General features: G+C 34.7%; 1 long non-coding RNA gene across 1 annotated transcript in view; it reads left to right on the top strand.

The window, feature by feature from the left end:
• The first annotated feature begins 270 nt into the window (after positions 1–270).
• The window catches only part of LOC116536921, a 63,014-nt gene continuing 47,975 nt past the window's right edge, over positions 271–15,309 (top strand). Inside the window, exons 1-2 of the long non-coding RNA XR_004262874.1 lie at positions 271–504; positions 9,817–9,980. This is a non-coding gene — a long non-coding RNA (uncharacterized LOC116536921). The remainder of the gene's footprint in view (positions 505–9,816; positions 9,981–15,309) is intronic.

The following is a 15,309-nucleotide window of genomic DNA, read 5'->3' as shown; positions in this document are numbered from 1 at the left end:
CAGCTGCAGACAAGAGCAAAGCTTCAATGGAAATTTTAAACAAGTGAGATCAAGATTCTGAAGCATTTTTTCAAAGAATTGTAACATACTAGCTTTACCAGTATGATCCTGAAGACAAAGCACCCTTAAAGCAATGGTAACTAATGAGAAAACCAGGTGGGAGGAGATCCCTGACTTGTGCACTGGGAGGAACGCACACACTGGGGTGGAGCCACAGAAGTTCGCTCCCTTTGCGGCCAGGAGGAGCCTGCCCCCTCCTCTTCCGGTGTGAAACCCTACATTCAAACTGCAAGGGAGGAAGCACTCTAGCAGGGATTCTGTCGTTTTGGAGAGTCCCTGTTTCCGCCTTGTATTCCTTTTCACCCAACAAAACCCTGCTTTACTCACCCTTCAAACCGTCTGCAAGCTTAAACTTTCGTGGCTCTGGGACAACGACCACATCTTTGGCTAAACTAAGAAAAAGTCCTGCAACATTTTGGTGCCCAACATGTGGCTCAAGAAGTGGTGAGTGAAATGGGGACCCAGCACGTCTCTCTGTGGTTTCTAATCCTTTTCATCCTCAGACTTCTGATCTATGGAAAACTGCACTCAAACCCCCCATCACTCCCAGAAGTTGGGAGCCTTTTCATGGCCTTTTCTTTCCTTTTTGGGGATGGACCAGTGTGCAGCCCCTCATCACTGCTTCCCCCTCCCGGCCTGGGCTGGGATGCATAGCCATAGGGGCCTGCACAGCTAGTTGGCTGGTTCCCAGCCTTTCATTGCTGTAGCCTCCCTCTTATGCCACCAAGGGTTTCATCTCCATCGGACAGTAATTAAACTTTTCTCCCTGGTGTAGGAACCGGTTAAATAAGAATAAGAGGTTCTTCCCTCAGGCGTTATTTTCCTTACCTCATCAGCAGGTAGCTTTTAAAGTTTTATCCTTTTAGAATATGCTTTACTAGAACAGGAACCCCTAACTGTCACTGTTTATATTCTCTGCAAAGATTTGGTTGTCAAATCAAGCAATCTTGTTTGGCATGACTTGTAACTCTGGTAGCAAGGTTTTGTTTAGCAATCCTTTCTTAGGGAATAAGTTCCTTTCTGGTTTGATATCTACATGTTTTCCTAATCCTGTCTCCTAAAGAGCCCCATCAGGGAACTGGGTTTTCTCGTGCCTGTCTGTTTGGTTATATTTGTGTGTGCGAGCGTGATGTTTGTAAATAGAGCTCTAATTAATTCATCCTAAAAAAAACAAATGCTTGGATTAAATATTTTGAGGCAAGATAAAAGCTTTTGTACCTCTCAGTTCACATGATTTTAATCTTTGAGAAATTATAACAACCTTAAAGATTATTGGTAAAAGGCAGGTGTTACTCAGCTGTAAATAGGTGGGCTAAACAATGCAGGTCAGACGCAAGATTTGCTGTTTTAAGGTTATAAAATGCTTTTTGGGTTTTGAAAACTATTTGACTTGCTGGCTTCACAATTGGTAAGGCCTGGGGACATATGGAACTAATCACATCCTTAGTTAAGAAGACAAATTTTGGCTGCAGTTAGCACACAATTAAAACAACTTACCAGGTTTTACCTTAAAGTTAACAATTGGTAGGTGTTACCATTATAACGTGTAATTGAAACTACTAAAAACAGATTTATATGCAAGGTGTCTAAGAACAGTAAATTTTTTTTTTTGTAAAAGGTTATAAGAAGGCATGGAAATGTAAATTTTTGCCTAGGGTTAACAGATTATTTTAAACTAGGTAAGATAAAGCTGAAGGTTCAAACTAATAGTAGGAGGATTGTGGAAATTAGTCTTGCAGAGGAGGTTCTCTGTGTGAATATATTGACTAAATTCAAAAAGGTATTATGTGGTTTTTCTGTAAATTGAGCATTAAAATAAAAATACAAGGTTTTCTTAAGGTTGTTATGGTAAGTTGTTATGAACTATGGAGGTAACCAAACTTCTTTGTCAATCGTGTTTCTAACTGTAACTATGATGGACACTTTGCTATTTACAGATTATTGTTATTTTGTTTTGGTCCTTTTCAAAATATGGCTTATAATGAGCTATAGCACTCTGACAGGTGCTCTTAAATACAATTTCTGATTGTATTTGGGACAATCAGGTTTCTAATAACGTTAGAGATTGTAACATTGGAATAAAGGAAAATGCACAGGACTCATGAAGAGCTAAAATGCTCACAAATTTCAAGCCAAACAAGAGATTAACTAAATGGATTGAACCCAGAATGCTGAAGCAAACTTTTTGACTTTTGCTTGGAATATTGCTGATCCTTGTTTTGTTTTCCAGAGTCAAGGAAACTTATTCTGAACTATTTACCACTGTTAATAATTAAGCAAGGCATACTTCTGTAATCAAAATTTGGAGCATGTTTGTTTCTCTCTGCCTAGTTCCTCTAGAATTAGAAACTATTTGTGAGTATTCCTGATGTATGGCAATATAGTCGTTTGCATCATTGCAATAAGAATCCATTTTTCTTTTGCAACAAGATACAATTGGAAAAAAATGTTATTTTACAAAGACTTTGAGTGGAAGGCTATGCTTCCCTTTAAGAAATCAAGCTCTACTTGCAGAGCCAATAAAAGCCCAGTGGGGAGACTGGCCTCATACCTTTGTCTACAGAGTCCCTGTACAGGGTTCCTGTCCTGTTTTCAGTAAAGAATGTTACTTTCTAACAGGTCCAATATATTCAAGTTTATCTTGGGACTTTAAGAGGAAAGGAGAATTTTTGGTATCAAGGCTAATATTAAAATGAAAAGAAAAAGAAAGCCCCTCGGTCTTTGCCTTAATGCTGTTTATAGAATGCTCCAAGTTCAGGCACAATTTCGAAAATCTGGCGTTTTCTCATTACATGTAATCTCGTTGAGGACCTAGAGTGCAGGAATATTTTGCCAAATCTGCAGAATTCCTGGTGTGATATTCTGAATCCTTCTTTTTTCTGTTGCCACAGTAAATGGTGAAAGGAAGAGGTTTTCATCTCCTTGGAAATTAATACCCATTTGTAGAGAGCATTGTCAGTCTACCTAAAAATTGTCTCCTACCATTACATAGAAGCACTTTGTAAAATAAACAATTACAGATATTATTATAATAAACTGTTATGCAGACAATATGAGGATATTCTTTGCTGCTGCGTTATTAAGTTCTCAACTTGAAATTACTGACTAAAATCAACAAAGTTGTTTATTCCATCTCTTTCTGGCATTGTTAGTACTATTATTTGCATTTTTTGGTCATTTATATGAATATTATGAAAATAGAATATGTTTGTAAAACAAAGTATTCTTTATTTAGTAAATATTTATAAACATAGGATATATGAAAAGAATATTCTGAAAGAAATGCTTTTTAAAAGAGAAAACATTTTCTACTTGAGATTTGTTGGAGAAATGAAATACTGAGTTTTAAACTCATCAGTATTTTTGAACATCGAAATCACTCAATAAATATTTCTCTGAAAAGGGAAAATATAAAATCAGAAATGTTAGACAGATTTTAAGCAAAGAAACAGATTTAATTCAGAAGAAATTTTGAAACAGATCTCACAAACCTAAAATATCTTTGTTTATTCAGATGTGTTGTACACAACTTCTGTTAACAAAACAAACAGATTAAATGTCCATGTTGTTGGCAAAGTATGTCTGTTAAATAAAGGTGTTGAAGTAATCTGTTAAATGTTAAATTGAACTCTGGAAGATTAAATAGTAGGTGGCTTATGATGGAAATTCACTTAAAAACATTTCTAAGCATTCTCTTGCTGTCAAATTGCTTTATTTATGCCATGGAGGTTTAATCTTTAGAGCTATGATATTTCCAAAAAATACATACTTTGCTTTGTTTGAGAAAAAATTGTATTGTGCCATAATGTGATTTTCATAAAAGTTTAAACAGTGTCTTGAAAAAGTCAAGCTAAAAGTTTAAGCCCCAATATCACCATGAATTTTGTTTATAATTTGACAGGTGCCTACAGTATTCAAAGTCTAAACATGTAATAGGTACAGCAGGACCTTGAATAACATTGTTTCATCCAATGTCTTTTCATTATAATGTGGATTAGATAAAGAAAACTCATCACTTCCCAGTCAGGGCCACTGTCTGTGGGGGGTCTGCCTGCTCTCCCCAAGCCTGCGTAGGTTTTCTCCAGGTCCTCTGATTTCCTCCCACATCCAGAAGATGTGCCTGTTAGGTTCATCAGCACATCTACAGGGTTCCAGTGTGAGTGAGGGTGATGTGGGTATGAATGTGTCCTATGATGGGGTGGCATCCTGCCCAGGGCATTTTCCTGCCTGGCATCCTGAGCTGCAGGGATGGGCTCTGGCTACCTGCAACCCTGAACTGGAATAATTGGGTAAATCATGATCTTACTTGTTTTTATTAATCTTTCTTAAATGTATGTATAGTTCATATTTGTTTCAATGTTAGAAGTGTTTTGGCCTTTATTTAGAAGTTTGGTGATGTTTATGGGACCAGAAATATGCCATAGGAATTTCACTTTTCTTTGGATCAATTAGACTGTGGTCAAATTGGTTTCCTTATAGTTATTCTGCTTAAAGTAACAGTTTCTAAGAACCTGTAGACAACATTCAGTGAGGACTTACTGTAGCTGATACAGTGTATCTGATGCTTCAAAGGGAAGCCATGGTTGGACACACAGATTTTGGAGTTATCTGAACTGAGTACATAAGTGACTGAATTTGTCAAGTCAAAAAGTATAGCAGAGAAGAGTCCATGGCCAAGGAGAAAATTTTATTGCTATTTTTTCCTTTCCAGATGTATATGGTTGCATTATATTGTAAATTTAAACATACTCAATTAATAGTTTCTTTAAGATGAGTTCGGAGCTACTGAAAACCAAGTTAGATTATGTATTTTCTATAGTCACACAACAGTGCTACAAATACTTAAACTGAAAGACAGTTCCAAGTTTAATCATTATGTGGGTTAAAATTTGTTACTTGGGGTTATATCTTTGCTTTGTGAAACTAATTTAAAATAAAAATCACTTATATGTCCATTTTTATCTACTTAGAAAAGCATGCATAATTGGGGTATAATTTCAGATGAGTGTTAAAGAAAAAATTGTGTTTAGTATATATATTTTAAATAATAGTCATAATGATACAGTGACACACAGAAAAGTTGCAAGCCTATTAAGAGTCAGAGGAGAATCTGAGGTTGTAAAAATACATAAATGATATGTGTATTTAAGTTAACAGCAAAGCGGTGAATTTTTATTATGAAGGGGAGATCACCTGGGACCTCTCATCCTACAGGGAGTGCTCCAGGAGTGTGGAAGTGCCCAAGTCCTTTTAAGGGTTAGTCTTGAAATTGACATACTGCAACTTCCAACAGCATTTGATTGGTCAAAGCAAGTCTGAATCAAGAGGTAGAGAAACATATTCTATCTGTTGATGGGAGGAGCTGCAAAGTCACATTTCAAAGAATGTTTGTATAAACAGGGATGAAAATTTTGGCCAATTTCATGTACATCTACAACATGAAGATTCTATTAAAGAAAAAAAATTAAAAAGAGATTAAAAACACATTGATTAGTGTCTCCCAAACTTTAATATGAAAAAGAACTATTTTGGATGAGTATTAAAATTCAAATCCCTAGGCCATATCCCATAATATGATAGTAAGTCTAGATCTAGTTTTCCAGAATCTTAAATAAAGATATTCATCTCCATAGTGATTTTGATAGAGATGATCTAATGACTCTCCAGTGATGGTGAGGAAGAACTTTTATACTGGAGTAATGAAGAGTGAGTTATTTCAGGAAAAAATAGTTAAGCAGGTGAAAACTGCTCAAAGATTATCCCCTTCATTTGTTACTACAGATTGAGTATTTCTTATCCAAAATGCTTGACACCAGAAATGTTTTTGGACTTCAGATGTTGCATATTCATAATGAAATATCTTAAAAATGAGACCCAAGCCTAAATACAAAGTTCGTTTATGTTTCATGTATATCTTACACACATAGCCTAAGATAATTTAATATGATATTTAAAAATAATTTTGTGCATGAAGCAAAGTTTATGTACATTGAACCATCAGCAAAGATGTCAATATCTCAGTGCCCCATGTGGACACTCTGGTTGTTTGGTATCATCATCAGCCCTGACTCTGAATTTATATGCTACAGATAAACATTTATTTTCTTAAACTTTCACATAAGTACTTAGCAGTAAAAAAATGGCATATGATTATAAAAGTGAAAATATAATGTGTGCAGCAGTGCAGAGGCATCTCCAGAATACTTGTATCAGCTGTTAAACAGCAGCAACAGTAGGCTGAAGAAATTGTGTTGTACACCTGCATTTTGACTGTGACCCATCACATGAGGTCAGGTGTGGAATTCTCCATTTGTGGCATCATGTCGATGCTCCAAACGTTTCAAATTTTGGAGCAATTTGGATTTTGGATTTTCAAATTAGAGACACTTAACCTGTACTATAGCTTTTAGTGTTCAAAGGGCTTCCACATACATTATCCAAGACCCAACAAACTTGTAAAGCAAGATTGGGATATATATTGTCACAGCTATTGAATGGAGTATTTGGGATATACACATCAGTCTTTTATCATATAATGCAGTTTTCTGATCAGTTTTATTTATGTGATTCAGTTGAGCAAATAAAGATGGTAAATCTAAAAACAACCATTTATTTATTCAGAGTTTGGCTCAGTATGTGAGCATCTGGGATGGAAAAATTGTGCCCATTGAAAGTTAATTTGGAAAGAAAGGATTTTTCCAATTTTTTTAAAAAAGAAAAAAATTAAATTATTGTCAATGTCATTAATTCAGCCATGAAGAAAAATGGAGAGGTAGTGATATTAGCAAGTTACAATGTTCAAAAAATATATTATAGTAGCAATGTTCTCTTATCAAACTTTTGCCAAGCTTTCATGACAATAAACTGAACTTTAGTTATCATTAAGAACATAATTGAATCAAATAATTTCAGCATGCAGGACTAAAACTGAGAGGTGCATTATGAGATGATCAGGTAAATATCACGTTTATGTATGAAGGGGTCACTAAATCACCAAAGGAATTTCCTAAGAAAGTAGAATAAATTTAAATACATTGCAGAAAATACTAAATATGATTTGAAGCTGGAATGTTGGAGAGTTTCTAAAGAATTCAGAATTTTTATTTTTGGTATATAATTATATATTTTAAGTCTATGTTTCATTTTGAGTTAATACTTGTATATGGTGTGAGGTATGTGTGAAAGTTTTTGTTATTCCATTTATTTTGTTTTGTGCTGTAGTTTGACTGTGTCTTCCAAATTTGATGTTTTGGAAACATAATCCCCAAATTTGTGTGTTGATTTGGGGTGAGGCCATTGGGAGGTAACTAGGATTACATAAGGTCATGAAGGTGGGGCTCTCATGATGGGACCAGTGGCTTTACAAGAGGTAGACCTGAGCTGATACACACACCCTTGCTATCATACCTTGCGTGATGCCCTTCGCCATGTTATCATGCTCTAAGAAGGCCCTCATCAGTTGCCAGTGCCATACTCTTGAACCTTACAGATTCCATAACTGTAAAAAAATAATTTTTTGAAATAAATTACTCACTATGGTATTCTGTTGAAAAAACAGAAAACAAAGAAGAAATTTTATTTCAGTTTTATTTTCTTTCAGCATAATTTTATTCACTTGTTTAGTACTATTTGTTGAAAGATTATCCTTTATCCAGTAAATTGCCTTTGGACCTTTGTTGAAAATCACTTCGCATATGTGAAGACCTGTTTTTGAGTTCTGCACCATTAACTAATTTGTGTATCTTTATGCCAATACCTCACATTTTTCATTACTATAGTTTCTAGTTTGCTGAGAGTTTAAATTGGAAATGACTATGAGATTTCATCCAGTGCTTTTTATAAATATTTTCAGGATACATACATATATATATATCTTATTTTAATTAAAAATCTTGTTATGGTGCAATGCATTAACTTGTTTTCAAATTTTGAACCATTGTAATCTGTAGAAAATAAGGCAAATGATATTATTCTGTTAGCAAAAAATTACTTTAGTGAAATATGGTTAATTATGTTCATATAACTGAAGCTCAGTAGGGTATGTGCCTACCTCATACTATTTAAAATAAATTTTAGAGCATTTTGAATACTTTTGACTTTTCTTTATTATTTATAGCAACTAAGTACTAAAAATGCAGGTCAACATGGTTAACAAGTTTGCTATCTGAAATAATATCTTGAATAGATGTATATGTACATATTTGTGAATATATTTTCTATTCAATCTAGTTAAAATTATTGTTGTTTTATACCCTACAGGGAACTTTATTAATTTTACCTAAAATTTGTGTAACACAGATTCAATTTAGGCAATATATTTCATAGTTCTGCTAAAGACAAATACAGAAATTATAATCAGAAGGCTTAATCAACTGTGGCAAACTACAAATGAGGCAAAACCATAGTACATTTATTTAATTATCTAAATTTGCAAACTTTGCCTCAATGTTTAAAGAAAAACAACCCAATTAAATTGGACTAAGGATAAACAGACGTCTCAGCAGAGATACTTCAGCTGAGCTAGTATAATATGCTGCCCATTATGAAGTGGTCTCTTACAGATATTGATTTCATTATTCTTTTCTACTGTGTGTAACTGAGTTTGAAAAATATAATATAACTCAGCATCTTATACTCTGTAAAGAAATGAATATTTTTTTCATTCCATTTGTGTCCTCCAGATAATGCAACAATATGTCTAAGAGTAAATACTCTATTATTTTTATTTCTTTTTTAAAAAGACCTCATCAATTAATAGTTAATCATAACTGATTTATACATCTGAGAAAACAGAAGTGGTTAATTGAAATGTTGACATATGGCACAAAAACATTTTAATATCATCTAGCCATTATAAAATGATGTTTCCATTGTTAGATTTACAAACTTGAAAAATGCAATTGAAGTGTGTGAGAATGGTAAAATGAGGTTTTTATTAAAAATTCATGGGCATTATTTTTAAAAATTATCCTTTTCTTGAGAAAGATTTTCATACTCCTTATTAAGCAGTTCAATCAAGAAACATGATTACAAGAGTATAATGTGCATCTTCCAGAATACCTGCCCATTGGTTTATACATGTTCTTATGTTTATGAAGAATATCTTTCTTGTGAGTTCTTTATAAGATAAGCAATAAGTAGAATAAACTGTGATTAAGAAATTTGTTTTGACCGAGAGTGTTGGCTCAAGCCTGTAATCCCAGCACTTTAGGAGGCCAAAGTGGGTGAATTGCTTGAGTTTAGGAGTTCAAGAGCAGTCTGGGCAACATGGTAGAACCCCATCTCTACAAAAAGTATAAAAAAATAAATAGGTGGATGTGGTGGTTTGCATCTGTAGTCCTAGCTACTTTGAAGGCTGAGGTAGGAAGAAGGTTTGAGCCTGGGAGGTGGTGGTTGCAATGAGCCGAGATTGAGCCACTGCATTCCAGCCTGGGCAACAGAGCCAGGCCCTATGTCAAAATAAGTAAATAAATAATACAATGAAATTATTCTAATGACATAAACTAGGATCTAAATCTGTAAAACTGGAATCACAGAGTTATGCTGTTACAGAGTCCACACAATGCAGATCCCCCAAATAAAAATCAAAAAGCCTTACCAATATTTCTTAGCCTCATCCATACACCCTTTGTGCTAGAAATTTGCCTTGTGCTCACTTCAATTTTAGCCCAGTGTCTTTGTTCATTCACTCATTCATTTAGTGAGTTAATCAGTCAAAGAGTCACACACTAAAATAAAATAACATTCATTTTACAGATGCTGACAAATCCTCAACTGTATGTCAGAATCCATGTTAGATACTAGGGATACGAAGAGAAGTCAAACAGGGTCCTATCCCCAGAAAGGAGACAGACAAAGGAACTGATGGTTCAGACAGCAAATGTGGAGAGTTGTTCAGGGTGTCATGGGAGCACATACAGGTAAAATTAACTCAGGGACATTGGAGGCAGGATTGGAAGTGAGAAGTAACGCTTGAATGTTCTTGATAGACAAGTAAGAAATTAGTTTGGTGAGGAAAGTCAGATCTCTCATGGGAAAAACAGCTTGTTTTTCAGCAGCATGAAAACCCCCGAGAACAGGATGTACTTCAAGAACACAAAGTAATCCCATAGAGGGGTGTGCATGTTGTCAGCAAATGTAATGGATGTAATAAAACAGGGTCAAACATGAATGTTATTCACAGAAACTTGACTTTATCTTAAACAATAGAATGTCAAAATTATCTGCACGTAGATTATTTTTTATGATCAATTACCAAGTTTTAGGTAGGAAAGAGACAGCATCGACTTACAGATTTCTGATGTAAATAACAGATATGGTTTGGAAGACATGATGTTGGATTCAAGATTGTTTAAATTAACTTGAGGTAAAAAGTAGTTTGTTCTGAGCCTTTTTCTGGAAGGAACATAAGGTTTTCGGAAATGTGTTTTATTTTGTAGTAGTAGTGACCTTATGATTGTCTTGTCCTATCTTTGCCAACTCATTGGATTTTTAGGTTGTGCTGTATCATTCTTTAACAGATTAAAGGTTGTTTTAAGGATTGAGTGAAAACACAAACTACTTGAATTTTCAGTGGAGTGGAATGAAAACCAAGTGAAAGATTTTCAGGATGGGAAGCACTGTTTTGGGTGACATCTAGGACTGCTTTATTAATGAAAACATGTATCAAGTGGTTTGTGTGTGTCTATATCATTAACGTGCTGGGAACACAGTGGTGGGAAATGATTCTTGGTTTCATGGAGCTTACAGTAGGGTGGAGAAATAGACTTTAACCAGATGCTTATATAAATGCAGTTGATCTTCATTATTTGTAGATTCCCTATTTGCAAATTTGCCTGAGTGCTAAAATTTATTTATAATCCCAAGATCAATACTCACCGCACTTTTGCAATTATTTACGGACATGTACAGAGAGCAAAAAAAGTTGGTGGCTGCCATGCACACTCTAGGCTGATGTCAAACAAGGTGACATTCTGAGTAAGCATCTTGTTTCAACCCTGTGTAAACCAGTGTTCTTTTTGTGGCCATTTTGTGCTACATTTTTTGCATTTTGTGCTTTTTCTTTTCTGGTGATATTGTTTAAAACAGTGCCTAACCCTAGGGCTGAAGTGCTGTCTAATGTTTCTAAGCACAAGAGGCCATGTTGTACCTCAGGGAGAAAATGCGAGCGTTAGGTGAGCTTTGTTCAGGCATGAGTTATAAGTACCAATGTGATCTCAATTCAGTGAATCACCAGTACATATTAAATAAGGTGATGTTACCCAGTGACACACACAAAAAAGGCTATCTATTGATCATTTGACAAAAATTTGACCAGTGGCTCCCAGGAACCTAACCCTGTATTTCTCCTAGGTGCAATTATTCAGTATTCACTAACTCAGTGTTGGTGGCAATTTCACAGACCATAACCACCATGGATAATGAAAACTGACTCTACGTATAAAATTACAATTAAAGTAGGTGCTTTTCAGAATAAGTAGTTGGTATTAGGTAAGCATATGTTTTTGTTTATGAAGAAGGCAGATACAGCATTGAGTTAGGTTATCCAGGAACATACTCCTGAGAACATGGTGTGGTGTTAAAGTATAAAAGTAGAATAGATTTTGATAAGATTAAAAGAGAGTGGATGTGTCAGCCGAGAACTATAAAACAGACTCCTTGGAGAGAAAGCATGTTTTTTATCAAGGATCTGAAAGAAGCCAGTGTCACTAGAGCTTAGCAATGAGCCATGATCTTCAAGAGAGGTTTAGAGTATGCAAAAATTTATAGATCCTCATTGAGAGGGGCAAGTGGTGGCAATGATAAACATAAAAAGTATTAGTTTTTATTTTTGGAAAACATTTATCTAGCAAAGAATAACTCAGAGATGACAGCTTAGACAGCAGTGATGGCAGAAGAGAGAAAGAAAGGAGATTAAACCTATATTTAAGGCAATTGAAGGAAATGAAAAGGTGTTTCCCTGACTGGACAGACAGTAGCTAAAGATAAAATAAGGCCAGTAACTAAATTTAGCAGTTTGACTCAAGGTGACAAAGTGGCAAGCTATTCTAACATGAATGAGAAGAACAAAGATAAATCATTTTTCAAATTTTAATCTCATTTGGTGAACAAATCCACTTTATATTCAGAAAGTAGGAATCCACATTTCTTTTTTTCAGGAGTGAAATGAGGGTTAATCCACAGGAGAATAAACAGTTGTGGCTTCATGGTATACAAGATTACTTTTCTTTCTTGGATAGACTATAATTTAATAGAGCAGTTTTTAATGGAAAGAGTGGAAAACTTTTATTTGCCTAATCTATGGTGGTAGCAAGAATTGTTGGTTTAATCCTATTTTAGGATATCATATGCATTTTATTTCTTCTTTTTGATTTTTTTTCACAAAGGCAGATACCTTTTTTGATAACAATAAATACCCTTTTTAATAATAATAAATTTTTGCTTTCTGAGATTCTTGGTTATATATTATGGCTTTTAAATAAATATTTGCATGATTCAGAACAGGTCAATTTTTTGACTCAGAGTCTAATCATCTGATAATGATTTTTTAAAACCATGAATTTATATAGTCAGAAAGTTCTTGAAAGCTTACCAAAAGCAAATCTTCAATTTTAGAGAGGAGTAAAGTTCAGCCCAAAGAGATGAAGTGACTTTGAATTATTGATTTGTAGCATTCCTTTAACCAGACCATGTACCTCCCATACTGCGCAGCTCCTGCAGATCTCTCCTGCTTCTGAGACCAGACACTTCTACAATAGGTGGTTTTCAGGAGCCACCTTATTAAGTTAAAGCACCCAAGTGAGTCATCATCCTCACAAAAATTTATAATGTAATATTTGCTTTACTCCTTGTGGGATTAGCACTTAGATATATACCCACTGATGATTCTCAGTATGTATACAAAGGCAGTTTTCTGAAAACTGCTACATTTCTGAGCCATAAAATAAACAAGCAGAATAAGTGTAGGTGGCCATTAATTATCTAAAGTGCTGTGCAACGTCGACATGTTTTAAATCTCTGCTTTCAGAAATTTCTGTTTCAAATTTCATGCTTCAGCTATGCTGGTGATGAGAAAAGGAGGCTCTGCTTTTTGTCATGGTGTGATGGATGCTGATTTCCTTGAGTGCAGGTGATATTTTTCAGAGAAGACTCAATTATTTGCGTAATAGTTTTTGCCAAGCCCTCTGCCCTTTTTTGAGATGAAGAGTACTTCAAATATTGTACAATTAACTGTTATCAGCTACTGTGTTGCGATTCATTCTCCCTGAAAGAATATATAGCAAGGACATAGAAATAATTGCTGAAACAATTCACAGGTTTGAGATGCAATAAGGAATTCAAATATAAATCCCAAAGTGGGAAATAGAACTTAGACTTTGTCAACTGAAAAAGTAAATCATAGAGGTAGGAAAAGTTATTTTAGAAAAAAAAAAAATGAAAGCAAGAGAAAGGAGGCAAGTATACTACTTTCTTCACCTTTATAAGAGACACAGCTGAATATCAGTTACACCAGCTTTGTTTTTGCTTTGCTTCAGAAATCTTCAATATGGACACTTTAAAAAAGCCTAAAAGTTAACCTGAGAGGAGTTATTTAAATAGAGCTGATAAGCATTATAATGGGCTGATGAATCCGGAAGCAAGTCAGATTTCATGTGAAGTTTATAGTTTTTCTTTGCTGGCTGGATTTTCAAATCACATTCTATCTTTATAACAGCCTTTAAACTGCTATATTCCAGGTTCCTTCACCTCTTCTACTTCAGATCTTCTACACTTGTCCCTGAAACTTAATTCTCATGTGCGGTTGGAGTGTTTTGGCACCTCTGTGGTACTATTTGAAAAAATTGGATGAATAATAGATGAAATTTTAGGTCTGGAGTTCATCTCCAATTAGGTCTGGAGTTCATATGCCATAATATTCACTCTTAGAGAGCATATTTAAATTAAAAGTGTTTTCTACATATCCCATAGAAGTACTTCCAAGAAGGAAGTATCCTAACCATGGATAATCAATAATGCTTAAATATGCACTAATTTGTCAACTACCCTTTAAAGGGACATTCAATGACAAAAGAAACTAAATTAACCAGAAATCACCTCTGTACTTCTAATTTGTTTATATTAATGGCAATAATGCTGCCATGTTGTTTAGTCTCCATTCCTCCCACACTGTAATTGTAGGTTTTTTCCAAATTAACGTATCATAATGTGCTTTCAAATAACATAAATCTTGTCTTCAGCAGTGGATATAATTAAGTAGAATGACTTTTCATGAGCTGATATCACTGAATGTGAGGACGATGACAAAATACTTTCTATCTTGTACTAACCGTGTGTGGATCTTACAAGGAACTTTTCTCTGGATAGTCCATGGTATTTTTTGGCCCTAAGTAAGTGAAAAAGGGACTTTTGACCATCTTCTTTAGCCTATAAGCTTTTCATAGGTGGAGACCCTGCAGATTACTGAATTAACTCATTTACACTTTAACATTTAGAATTTTACTAAAGTATTTGGATGCACATGGCTAAAAAAATCAAATAGTAGAGAAAGGCATATCTGTTAGTAATGTTTACAAATGTGAGTAACACAAAACCAACTAACTACCAGAGGTTTAAACCATAGAGATTTTTTTTTTCTTCTCATACTGAGGACTCAAGATAAATAACCATGAGGTTGGACTGGTGACTCTACACAGCCATCAGGCCTGGATTCTCTACACAGCCATAGACCCAGATTCTCACTCTGCTCCGACATGTCCATCATGTCATCACTTGTCATCAAGGATATGATAGATATACATCATGTCTATCACTTTTTGTTAAAAGTGACCTTTAATGCCTGCAGTTAAAATTCCTGGGTCATTTAGGGTCAGCTATTTAGGGTCAGCTATTCTTTCTATGGATTCTATATTGTGGAATTCCAAAAATCTATGTCTTTATCCAACCAAGAAAGGCAATGAAATAGCATGGGGATATAAGAAAGGTTTGAGAAAGCAAGGAAGCATAATGTGCTAAATTTCTCTCAAATACCTTGTTGACAAAAAGTCATACTTTGTGAAATATTTGAAAAGATATGCTCTGTGCCAGATATAAGTGACCATGGCTCATGACACATCCTCAGCAGGTCTGAACAACTTGTTCCCAAGGTAGTTAGGCTACCGCTTGGTTTTATACATTTTAGAAAACATGCGACATCAATTAAATACACTTAAGCTATATATTGGTTTGGAATATCCCAGAACAGTGGGACAA

The sequence above is a fragment of the Sapajus apella genome, unplaced genomic scaffold (assembly GCF_009761245.1).
Source record: "Sapajus apella isolate SASKATOON/1434 unplaced genomic scaffold, GSC_monkey_1.0 scaffold105, whole genome shotgun sequence".
Taxonomy (NCBI): Eukaryota; Metazoa; Chordata; class Mammalia; order Primates; family Cebidae; genus Sapajus; species Sapajus apella.
Note: the sequence above shows the minus strand (reverse complement) of the source record. Positions and strands in the feature narration are given on the sequence as shown.